This window comes from Olea europaea, chromosome 9 (genome assembly GCF_002742605.1).
Source record: "Olea europaea var. sylvestris chromosome 9, O_europaea_v1, whole genome shotgun sequence".
Classification (NCBI taxonomy): Eukaryota; Viridiplantae; Streptophyta; class Magnoliopsida; order Lamiales; family Oleaceae; genus Olea; species Olea europaea.
Genome location: NC_036245.1, coordinates 7,040,452 through 7,048,145, shown reverse-complemented (window position 1 = coordinate 7,048,145; position 7,694 = coordinate 7,040,452).

Sequence of the window (7,694 nt, the reverse complement as noted above, 5' to 3'; positions counted from 1 at the left end):
GAAAACAAATGATTGATTTTATGTACCTATAATATTTGACAATGAAATTTCGTTTATGGGTAGACGTTAATGTAGATGAATATTGGTCGATATATACATGTGCATGGATATTCTACCCTTTTCTACTACGGATGGCTGTTTTTCATGTTTAGTATTGCATTTTGAATTTTTTTATTTATTATTTTAATGTGCGAAACAAGTACAATTGGATTAGAAAGTTAGTGTATATGGATAGAATTAATCATGCTGATATCCACTGATATTATGTTGCTTTTTGTATGGAGAAAATTTGATAATGTATTTGGTAGAACACGTCATAGTTACATAATACAAGTCATATTGAACACATTACATGTCACATTCAACGAAATACACATCACGATCCTTATCAGAACGCATGAAATGTCACAATCGTAATGAAGGTTAAAAATTATAAGATAAGAAATAAAAGCAACGGCTACAAATTGAATGTATGATGTACAGAAGAAGTTCACAAATAAGATGAATGGTCAAAGATATATGATTGGTTAGAGAAGAATGAATTATCCAAATGATCATTGAACTTTGTAAAAAGTTTTCACGGGATCGTTGAATTTCAAAAATCACATAATTCATCACTGAACTTTGCAAAAGGTTTCCACAGGGTCAGCGAACTTTAAAAATCACCACATTTATCACTGAATTTTGCAAAAGATTTCCACGGATCACTGAACTTTATAAAAGGTATCCCAATAGTCACTAAATTTAGTGAAGCTTGGTATACCTTTTGTAAAGTTTGGTGATGAATTACGTTATTTTTAAGTTCAGTGACATTGTGGAAATCTTTTGCAAAGTTACGCGATGAATTGGATGATTTATAAATTTCAGTAACCCCGTGAAAACTTTTTACAAAGTTTAGTGACCATTTGAATAATTCACTCATTGGAGAACCTATAAGCACTTATAAGTGCCTTGATAGATGTTAATGTAGTCGAAATAGAAATTATGTAGAGTCCAGTGACCCGAAATAAGTTGGAATGAAAGTGTAATTACTCGATTTTGAAACATGGAGAGTTGGAATCATCGGAATCTATAATCAATTCGTTTCAACAACTGTAGGCAGATGAATATCAAAAATCTACAACGCCAATGTGACTTAATCAGTGGAAACGTGTTGTTGATGCAATAGAACCATCAATTTGTAGCCAATTTGTGTGATAAATTCGTTGTGATTGGAATGGAATGAGTGAACTGTGGTGATAGATAGAGAAAGGACGTAAGAAATATTTTAAATGAGAAAATATGTTATGAAAAGGAAATAAATGCTATATTTTAGGATGTAATAATATTTGTTAATATATCCCTATTTAAATTGTATTTTTTTTCCTTATTTTAATTTCAGCAATATGTATAAAAATATATATTAGTATTATTATTATAATGATTTAACATCTGATGTGCGAAATTTTTTTACAAGTTTAATAAATGTGTAATTATATTATTAATGAATTGTAGTAATGTATTTTTTTCAAATAAAATCCCACCTAATCTAGAAAACTTCATCCGTTAAATCCGTTATCCATTTGAAAACATAATTCAAATCTAAATGATCATCATTCTTGATTTTACTCACCACCCAGCCCCCATCTTTGAAAATTTGCCACAAACTAAGAGTATCTTCAATGGTTACGTCATATTTGATGCAACTTTACATCGAATTTGGTACAATTTGGTGTAACGTCTCCAATGGTTACACCAAATTTTGCACCAAATGAATAGTATTTCCTATATTTTCTTACTATATATTTCTCAACAATCAATTTATTTGAAATTATTTAATTACAAATTATATTATTACTAAAATCATTAAATTAAAAATTACATTTAATGAACTAAAATAATGCATCTATTAATAAATTAAAGGAAACAATTAAACAAAATACCTAATTAAAATTACATTGAACGCAAAAAAAAAAAAAAAAGTTACATATAATGAAAATCACAACTTTTTTGTCTTATTTATCAGACTTAGTATATTCATCCCACAAATGATCAATTAATATATTTTGAAGTGCAAAGTGCACATCTATATTTCTGATTTCTCTATATCGAGTAAGGAATTCTTGAAATCGAGTAATTTCTAATTATCATATTTGTAACTTTTTAGTTTTAATAAACAATTTTAATTTATTGGATCACTATTTATTACTTAATTAGAATTTAAAAATAATTTTTAAATAAAAAATAACAGTAATATCAAAAACAATTATAAATAAATTCAAATAAATTAATTTTAAAAGGAGAAAAAAAGATATAGAAGGAAAAAAAATTGTTGTGATAGAAAAATGGAAGGCAAAATGAGAATGAATTACACCGAAATTGGTGCAAATGAATAGTATTACACCAAATTTTACCTCAAATTTGGTGTGCCATCGGAGGGGTCTTTTACACTAAATAAAATTTGGTATACCATTGGAGGTGGTCTCGGACTTGATATTTTATCTTTTCAATAATGGTTCCAAGAAAAATGTATAGAAAATGAAAGAAAAATACCTAATTTTATATTTTCAAGCTTTCTAGTATTGACTTTCTGATTTTTTATTTTATTTTTTGTTCTTTATATTTAATTTGCAATTGCGCCCTATTGAAAAATTAAAGCACTAATTTCATGGTTGCTCATTATTACTTTAATGATATTAAATGGTATATTGAATCTTGAATTTTTTTTATGCATAAAAAAAATAGATTGCTTAGAATGCTCCTATAGATACCGTTAATTCATGGTACTTCACTCGATTCCACATCGTTAGTTTACCAATTTAGCACTTAGAAAGTATTATGGTTTATCTTTTTCATTTATTAGATAATTGCTGTTGTATATTTAGTGTTTGATAGGGATTAAAATCTAGATTTTAGTTTAAATTGAAATCAATAATTAATTTTAACTATATATTTTATGGGATCTTAGATTTTCAACTACATATTTCATCATTTTTTTTTTATCAAAATCTAATAAAAATTTGATTTTGATCTCCGTGAAAACGTGTTTATAAAAATTTATATGAAATGAAATTGTTAGATTGTTATTCATTTTGTCGACAAATTAATGAATTGTTACTGCGATGTTGGCTTATCATTAGATAGTTTGAATTGTTATTGCATTGTCAAACTTATTAATGGCTGACGTTGTTTTGTTAGATTTTTGTTTACATTTGGATGAGAAAATCCATTTGTACAAAAATGGTTTGACAGAAGTAAATCAAGTAATATAGAACTCTTGGGGGATTGGGCCCATATAAATAAAATAGTGCGAAAAAATCACCCACTTCAACTATATCTCATCTGTGTAAGTTCTATCAATCGGCCTTTGCACACGTAGCTGCCTTTTTTTTTGGGTTGTTTGTGTTATCAGTGTCATAACAAATACAAAGCGTGGTTATGCATGGAGGTCAAGTTTCAAAGTTTACGGAGCTTGTGAAAAAAAAAAATTAAGATGCTTACTTATATTATTCTTTTAAATTTTTTATCATTCTAAAAATCATTTATTAATTAAAATAATACATACCAAAGATCTAAATTTATGAAATATTATATTTACTTAATAATTCTTTTAATTAAACAATTATACAATTTTCAAGCTTTGAAATACAAAAACTAAACTATTTTTTCATAATTTAAACTTTCAACTAGATAAGTTATACATAATATATTTATAGGAACTTCTACATATTTTCGAAGTTTTCAGTAAAATGATAAGTCTCAAAATCGGATAAGTCATTTTTAACTTTTGTATAGATAATAAAGTCATTTATAAATTTGACACTAAAGTCAAATAAAAGCTTTTTTTAAAAATATTAATAAATAAAGTCAAATAAAAGATTTTTGAAAAAGGGGAAGAAAAAGAATAATAATAAAGTGCTTAAGCGAGCATTAAGTGATCAACTTAGCAGTCGACCACTTCATTCGCACTTACGGTTAAAGCAAAGCATTTTGCTTGTCTAGGTGCTTTTTTAAGAATATTGATTGTTTCGAGCATTGAATTATTGATAAATTATTATTTCTTATTCGTTGTTATAGAATTTACAAAAGAAATTTAACCCTTGTTTTACAATCATACTTAAAAAAAAAAATTTTAAATATTCATTTTCAATCACATATTCACAAAATAAATTATTCTACACACAAACTCAAAATTTTTCTCTACATTTTAATCAAACATACTTCTAAATCGAAAATAACTTTAACATAATAAAATTAATTTTTATGTTATATATATATATATGAATTTTATTACGTTAAGTTTTTAAAATTTCAACCCTTATGACTAGATTTGGGGATCGGTCAATCCCCCGTGGGGTTGAATATTCGTGCCCAAAGAATGGATGAAAAATGTAATATCTCAATTTGTGCTATAATTCAAAGTTTGAAACAAATGTGGACCGTGACGATGTAAGCATTTCTTCTATCACTTTCCGAGCTGATAAATTCAACATCACACGTGTTAAACAATTAGCGGCTAACTTTTCTTTCCACCCTTGAATCATACTAACTTGTAATTGACTCAACGAGCCCCGTTCCACTTACGGTCAGAAATTGTGAACGGATGACCGAAGAGGAAGAATGGTCGTCGGATGCGTACCGTCCACCAAAAAAAAATAAAAAAAAATAAATAATAATAATAATAATAATAAAGAAAAGAGAGAACGGATGTACAAGTAACATTGAACTAAATTTATTATTTATTTAGTCCCTATTTGACAGCCACTTTTTTATGCCGTCTCATTGTTTTAAAAAGTTATTTTTTCAAAACTTATTTTTAAACATATATTTTTTAATAAAATAATGTTTACGTAAGTTCAAAAAAATTTTCAAATTTTTAACCACACATTTTTCATTAATCTACTGTTCAAAATGCATTATTTTCCCCCAAAATGAATCTCAAAAAAGGGCATAATATGTAAAAATGAGTTTTTAAATAGTAATTTTTAGTGAATATATAGTTAAAAATATAAAAAAAAAAATAGATTTACGTAAAAAAAAAATTATTATTAGACTATATAATTGAAAATGGGTATGAGAAAAAAAAAAGGAATTTTAAAAGAATGATGTCAAACCTGGGTTTATTTAGACTATGAAATTAGATTCTTATGAAAACTCAACAATTAATTTTAATCCATAAATTTTATGAGGAATGATAACTTTTCAACCACACATTTAATCAATTTCTATTAAAATCTACTAAAAATTCGATTTAATCCCTAACAAATGATGGCTAAAAGAGTTTTCTGATATTTTGAAATAGTAATTTACTTATAAACCCCGTTTGACCTCTATTAAATTACATTTCATTACATTCTATTTTTTTATCCTATTTTTAATCACACAATCTTACATAAAATAGCATTACACGTAAATCGAAAATTTTTCTTTTTTTCAACCACTATATTTCAAAAAAAAATATTATTCCACTCTTTTTCATTTTTAGAAAATGGGGGCATAAACGGGAGCAAAATATGTATCACGAGATTGTTTGATTGGTAATGAATTTTGAAAGGAGATGTTTGGAGAACGGTTAACTGATATTAAGGATTTGACGTCATGACTGCAAGGTTGGAGCTTACTTTTGACTTTTAAGGTTGTGTGCAGAATGTTGCAAGCACAGCGTCACTGCCTGTTTGGTTTTCTTGGACATATGGAGTGTTTGGTTTTGAGAATAAGGAAAAGGACATTAATTTTCTTTTAACGAGTTCATAGGGAAGTTGATTGTATAATTCAAAATATTTCGATCAAACATGGTTTTTATTTAAAATTTTGTAAAATTTAAAATTATTACTCACTAATTATTCACACATTTTATAGGCTCAAACTTATAATAACTTAAATTTTAATTATCACTTAACAAACATGCAATCAAGCTTATCAATTTGAAAGGAAAATGAGGAAACGTCGAATTATTTCATGTCGTTTAGTTCTAATTTAACCGAACAATTTGTAAATATGGTAATACAAGTTTTTGTTGAGAACTCAAGAATTATCCCTTTTTTCTAATTGTTATCGAAAGAGTCAGGAAATCTATTTTTATATATGTGAATTACAACTCAAATCGTTGAGTAAATACTGAATAAGCATCTTTTAAGCGGTTTGATATGACCTGCATTTCAGCGTATCAAATTGAGTTAGTCAAGATTCTTAAAAAAAAAAAAAAATGTGTGTGTGCAGATGCAAATTGTAACTCGATCAAAATTGTATTCATCCCTACCAACAAGATTTGAAATTAAAACTTGACAAATCGTACATTTATAAATTCAAGCTCGGCAAGTCCGTACCAACAAAATTACTCTCAAGATGAAACCTTTACATGTCTTCGACGTGTTTTTACATGAATAAATCCAACTTGTGTGATCCCAGAGATAATTCATCCAAATTTGCGATTGGTGCCGGTTGATGTTTTAGTTGAATTTGTACATAATAATAGGGAAAATAAGGAAATTATTGGTCAAGTGATGTCACATTTTGTCTATTTTTATCTTCCCCATTTTGTTACGACTCATCACTCATCAACAAAGTTATCTAACACATGCTTAAAATGAGAAAATGGTTGTAACAACATTAGGTGACATTGTAAATTTATGAAACTTTAAAATTAGAAACTTTAGAACTTGATAACCTAAATTTTTTTATTGTCAAGATTATTCAATCAAATCATCAAGAGAATTATTAAATATGGAACATACCTTAATTCATTGGGAATATTACCTTATTATTGGATCTTAATTTCGGATCTTGAATCCTAAAGCTTGAACTGCAATCTTTTCATATTTGACTTCTTCACTTTTAATTTTGAATTCTGTTTCCTTTGGTCCTTAAATTCTTGTTCTTGATTTTGCTTCTTGATCCATAATCTTGATTGTGTCAATACCTTTTTCTTAATTCTTGATTGTTGATCTTGATTGTGAGTTTTGGACCTTCTCTTTAATATGTTCTCTCTTGTACTCTTATGTTAATGGGATGATACAAAGATTATGACATATGAATTGGGAATCATAACTCAATATATAGTTTTCACATATATTTTCACCCATCATGAAATACCACTCTAAAAGAATTTGGTCTCTATGCATATAATTCGACCTACACTTTGCCCTAAACCCAATAATTTAATTTTTATTAGATCATTTTAATTTTGTGATTAACTTTAAGATAGCTTTATATACAATTAATTACATATGTAGGCCCGCGTGAAAAATTAATAATTTTTTCCAACAACCTCTCACTTGAACCACAATTACATTATAAATATGTATAACCTTATGAGTTTAAAACTTTTGTTATCATAACCAAAAGTATCTCCAAAAAATCTCGTCCATCAATTATATCAATATAGAATCAAAGCAACGTTCATTACAAGTATCATAACTAAACCCATCAATGATCATGTATATCAACACAATCAAATGACATGAATTAATTGCGAATGTGTAACGTTAAAATTACATGCAATGTGATCCAAATGTGTCAATTTCCATCTGGTACTACCTTATTCTTTAATGAGATCAACCATAAACTTAAATCCAAATGTGTCATAATATTTCTAAAAGAGTTTTTCATAGAAAACAAAGAGAAAGTCTCGTTGAGGCCAATGTCTTCCTTTTGAATAAAGCTATTTGCAACAAGATAAGTCTTGTATCCCTTCACATCACCTCTCGAGTCCCTCT